This window comes from Nyctereutes procyonoides, unplaced genomic scaffold (assembly GCF_905146905.1).
Source record: "Nyctereutes procyonoides isolate TBG_1078 unplaced genomic scaffold, NYPRO_anot_genome, whole genome shotgun sequence".
Taxonomy (NCBI): Eukaryota; Metazoa; Chordata; class Mammalia; order Carnivora; family Canidae; genus Nyctereutes; species Nyctereutes procyonoides.
The window spans coordinates 82,123,971-82,129,909 of NW_026575146.1; positions in this window are offsets into that span (position 1 = coordinate 82,123,971).

Consider the following 5,939-nt stretch of genomic DNA (forward strand, 5'->3'; position numbering starts at 1 on the left):
GCCGCGCGCGGAGGCTGCCGGGAGCTCGCGCTGTAGGCGCTGAGTGCGCCGGCGCGGCCAGCCGCCGGGAGGGGAGCATCTCCCCCGCCCGCTAGCGGAGGGAGGCGGAAGGCTAGGCGCGCTCCAGCCGGGGTGGGGTTCCCGGGGCTTTGCCTGGAGAGGCCCGGCGGGTCCTGGAGCGCGGCGGGGACAAACGACGGGCGCAGTAAAGTGGGGGGTGTGCGTGAATGTGACTGCCTCTAGGGCCTTTTGGGATGGCGCTGTGTGTCTCTGGTGTGGTTCTGGGTGCGGTTGTTTCATTGGGTGTGGCCGGTTTGTGTTTGAGAGGTGCTACTTCGAGGACTGGAACGTGGTTTGGGAAGGAGATTTTGACTGGAATTGTGTGTCAAACTGTGTAGGACTGGCTGAGAATGTTGTGGCCTGTGAGATAAAGGGTTTTACAGTTTCTGTGAACGTGTCTGTAACTGACTGAAGATTTAGGTGGCGCGATTTTGATTTGTTTTCCTTAGGCCTTTCCTACAGACCATGGATGGGAGTCGCTCAGTGTGTGCCGATTGTGGTGAGTGTGTTTGCTTCTGGTGTGTTCCTGCGGGACTGTGAGGAGGTAGGATGATTGGCTGTGACCAGGATCGCACACTCTCCTCAACCCTGAAATAAAGGAAGGTTGCATCTTCAAGGAGCATCATCTTTACTGAAGGATTTGGTGAAAAAAAAAAAAAAACACCCTGATTTTTCTGGCAAATTGTGTATTTACATTTAATCACAGGCACACTGTGGAGAAGAATGTAAATAAGCATAACTTCTAAAATAAGATTTCAAAGGAAATTCCTGTGGTGGAGTAGTTTATTTGCTTCTTCTCCAGATTCCTAGAGTAGGCTGTTCCTCTTAGTGTTAAGGGGACTTTGTTGGGAAGATTTAAGAAGCCCTAGACTAAGAAAAAAACATCTTTTACAGAAAAGAGAAGCAGTATAGCTAGAGCAGACAACCCAGGTTAGGGAGTCAGATATCTCAGGTTCTAGATGAGACAGTCTTTGTTAAAGGAGGGCAAGAAACTTAGACTCAGTTTATGTTGACATTTCTAGTTCAAATTTAATGTTACAAGGTTTTATTCCTACCTTTTATATTTTTGCTTTTTTTCTCTAATAATCTTTCTCTAGAAATCCTGGTTCTTATAATATTAGCATATTTATATATTTGCAGTAGCCTAGAATGGCCATAAAATAGTTTAAAATGCTAATGCCAATATTATTACTAACAATAAAGCTAGTACATAAAATTTTAGATTGTACTTATTCTAAAGCAGGGGTTGGCAAACTACAGCCTGGAGGCCAAATCTGGCCTGCTGCCTGTTGCCTAACTAGTGAATAAAAAATAATATCTATCCTTTTAAGTGGTTTTAAAAAATCAAAAGAATATTTTGTGAAGTGTGAAAATCCTGCATTTCAAATTTCAGTGTCCATAAATAAAGCTTCATTGGAACATAACCATTTTCATTTATGCATTGTGTATCATTGCATTTGAGCTCAAGGGCAGAATTGGGTAGTTAATGCAGACTGAATGACCTGCAGAGCCTAAAATACAGCCAATTCTCCTTATTCACAGTAGTTGAGTTCTATAAAGTTGTTGCAAACACTGAATTAGCAAAGCATTGCTCCTAAAGGAAACACAGGGTTTCCTGCAAACATCTGATGATCTTTTCTTCAACCAATCAATATATACCCCATTTAATGCATTTCTATTTAAAGATCCTTTTTATATACAGTTGATTCAGTAGCATTGAACTCATGGCCCAAAGGTCATGCCTGAATGAATCTGATCTAACACATGTATTTTTTTCTGTGAGGCACATTTCAGACTTATGCTTCGGAACAGTAGGCAGCACTTCAGCACTGTGCTTTGGGGTCATTTTAAACAGCAAAGACCAATAAAAAGCACAAAAAAATGAAAGGAAAAATCCATGGTACTAAAGAAACTGAAAAAAAAATATTTATGGTATTTAGAGCTGAAACAAGAAAATGGAGGCTTGCCTTGTTTGACTTCAGCTGAGAACATGTCTGTCAGGGGACTTATTTTTCATTTTTCCTCACATGTCCATCAATGAACACAAAAGTGCTGCAAGTACTGACTTTGGAATCACAAATACATTTTACCAGCTAGGTAAGTTTGCAAATATGGAATGCACAAATAATTAGGATCAACCAATTTACTCCCTGGCCTTTTACAGAAAAGATTGCCTGCCCCTGTTTTAGAATATAGCCCTCTTAATTATACAATTAGAATATTTTAAAAATTTTATTTATTCATGAGGAACAGAGAGAGAGAGGCAGAGACACAGGCAGAGGGAGAAGCAGGTTCCATGCAGGGAGCCTGATGTGGGACTCCATCCCAGGTTTCCAGGATCATGCCCTGGGCCAAAGGCAGCGCTAAACCATTGAGCCATCCAGGCTGCCCTACAATTAGAATATTTTAAAAATGTATGAGGGACGCCTGGGTGGCTCAGAAGTTGAGCGTCTTATCTTGCCTTTGGCTCAAGGTGTGATCTGGAGTTCCAAGATCAAGTCCCACATCGGGCTCCCTGCATGAAGCCTGCTTCTCCCTCTGCCTATGTCTCTGCTTCTCTCTTTCTGTGTCTCAAATAAATAAATAAATAAATAAATAAATAAATAAATAAAATTAAAAATACTTGAAATAATTCTGTTCCTTTGCCATCAATAATTCCTCTGATTACAACATATTAATTAAATAAAAATCTGGGCTCCTGAATGGCTCAGTTGGTTGGGCAGCTGACTGTTGGTTTCAGCTCAGGTTGTGTTCTTGGGGTCCTGGGATCAAGCCCTGAGTTGGGCTCCATGCTCCAGGGGGAGTCCGCTTGAGGTTTTTGTTTCTCCACTCCCTCTGCCCCTCCCCTTGCTCACTGTCTCTGTCACTCTCTGTCAAATAAATAAGTAAATCGGGATCCCTGGGTGGCGCAGCGGTTTGGCGCCTGCCTTTGGCCCAGGGCGTGATCCTGGAGACCTGGGATCAAGTCCCACGTTGGGCTCCTGGTGCATGGAGCCTGCTTCTCCCTCTGCCTATGTCTCTGTGCCTCTCTCTCTCTCTCTGTGACTATCATAAATAAATAAAAAAAATAAATAAGTAAATCTAAAAAAAAAAACCAACCTTTTATTTTCTTTTTTTAAAGATTTTATTTATTTATTCATGAGAGACATAGAGAGAGAGAGAGAGGCAGAGACAGTGGCAGAGGGAAAAGCAGGCTCCATACTGGGAGCCCAACACAGGACTCGATCCCAAGTCTCCAGGATCAGGCCCTAGGCTGAAGGCAGCGCTAAACTGTTGAGCCACCCGGGATGCCCCCTTTCTTTTTCTTTTAAAGATAATTTATTTATTTGACAGAGAGCAAGCACAAGCAGTGAGAGGCAGAGAGGGAGAGGGAGAAGCATGTCCCCACTGATCAGGGAACCTGATATAGGGCTCAACCCCAGGATCATGACCTGAGCAGAAGGCAGATGCTCAACTGACTGAGCCACCCAGGTGCCCCTAAAAAAACCTTCTAAATAAATAAAAACCCATAAATAAGACAAAGGGGAATGAAAATGGAAGCTCTTCTTTATAGAATGTCAGCTAGTAAGTCTGATTTCATGTGGCTTATGAACTCAGTTTCAAATATATTTGGTTTTGAAGAGGATTTTGTATAGTGTTTTCCTTTAAGTTCATGTTCATTTCTATTATATCCTTTCATGCCAGCTCTCACCTGCATTTAAATAAAGCAGCAACATCCTTAGAATGGATACAACATGGCTTGAAAGCTAGCCAGTGGTGAGATAATATAACACAATTTATCAGGGTACACTGAATTTTCTTTGAAGTCAGTCTCTATCTGATTTCTTCAATGCTTCGTGTTTGCTTCTCTGTTAGGGACCAACTCTTTTGGTTCTTTACAGGGTCTTGGCACTCACAGTATCAGTTGCATTGGTAGAAACAAGGTACCCAGGGAATAGCTTTTCTAAAGCTGGGCAAACATTGGGTGAATGAATTCTAATTACAGAAGCAGTGCTGGTAGCTTGTGTGCACCCTCAAGTGCATTACTACTGGGGAGCTGGCTTAAGCCCATATGGTTGCTGGGTACCTGTCCAGGGAGGGAGGGTCCTGCTGCATTGGTCACTCCTTAGGTGTAGATTGCCTGGGTCAAAACTCACACTTGCTTACTAAAGGATTCTATATCCAATTCCAATGTGTTTGTCAGAGAGGGGAGGTTCCCCACACCACTAAGCAGTTCTAGGTCACCAGCTGGGGAATCCTACAATTCAACTCAATTCTGACACTGTCTACATTAAGGCAGCGTCAGAACTCATAGGTTAAGATCTCTATCATATAAGACTTCCACCAACTACTTCAGATGCCAGTCATATGTTCAAGTTATCATCTGTTCTTGTGACCAACTGGCTATATATTGGAGGTTCTAGTGACTCCCTCCTTGGGTTCAATTAATTTGCTAGAGTAGCTCACAGAACTCACAGAAACATTTTACTTACTGGAGTAAGTAAAATGGAGTACTTACTTACTAAGTAAGTACTGGAGTACAGTACTTACTTACTGGAGTACCAGTTTATTATAAAAAGATACAACTCAGGAACAACAGATGGAAGAGAAGCATAAGGCTTCCAAAGTATAGACCTCCATCCTTGGGTGTTCCAAAAATCACCTTTTTGACCCATCAAGTGCGCCTGGATGGCTCAGTAGGTTAAGTGTCTGCTCAGCTCAGCTCATCCCGGGGCTCTGGGAACAAGCCCCACATCTGACTCCCTGGGAGCCTGCTTCTCCCTTTCCCTTCCCCTCTGCTTGTGGTCTCTCTCTCTCTCTCTCTCTCTCTCTCTCTCTCTCTCTCTGTCAAATAAAGAAAGAAAATCTTTTTTTAAATACATTTTTTTAATTTTTATTTATTTATGACAGTCACACACACACAGAGAGAGAGAGAGAGAGAGAGGCAGAGACACAGGCAGAGGGAGAAGCAGGCTCCATGCACCAGGAGCCTGATGTGGAATTCGATCCCGGGTCTCCAGGATCACGCCCTGGGCCAAAGGCAGGCTCTAAACCTCTGTGCCACCCAGGGATCCCAAGAAAGAAAATCTTAAAAAAAAAAATCAAAAGACTCTTTGATTGTTCTCATCACAAGAAATTTCATTTGTTTTAGGAGCTTTGTGCCAGGAACAAGAGGAAGACCAAATATATATTTCTTATTATAAATCACAATATTACACTTACTCTCCATCATCATCGCTGTCATAAGCAGGTAGGCTTCTGAGTGTAAAGTGCTCCTCAGTAGTGGCCGGCCAAGGCATTCCCTTAATGACTTCAAAGCCTATGATAAACTGCAAATGTATTTGTATCTTTATAACATTGTATCTACATATTATTTAATACAGTGATGGAAAACAGTAAAAATTAGTTGAACATAACAATGGAGAAAGCATATGAACAGGCAGTTAATCAAAGAAAAATATATTACTATTAAGCATACAAATTTAATCAAGTTAGTGAGAAGAAAGATCTCAAAAAAAGTGTATTTTAAAATGAATTCTTTTGGGATACCTGCGTGGCTCAGTTGGTTAAGTGTCCAACTCTTGATTTCAGCTCAGGTCATGATCTCAGGAGTATGAGATGGAACCTGGTGTTGGGCTCCATGCCTTGCATAGAGCCTGCTTGGGATTCTCTCTCCCTCCCCACCCCCACTTGTGTACTCAAGTGTCTATGTGCTCTCTCTCTAAAAATAATAAAATAAAATGAATTCTTTTAAATTAAGTAGAGAACATTTTGTTTTTTTTTAAAGATTTATTTATGTATTTATTCATGATAGACACAGAGATTGAGAGAGAGGCAGAGACAGAGGAGGAGGGAGAAGCAGGCTCCATGCCGGGAGCCCGACGTGGGACTCCATCCCG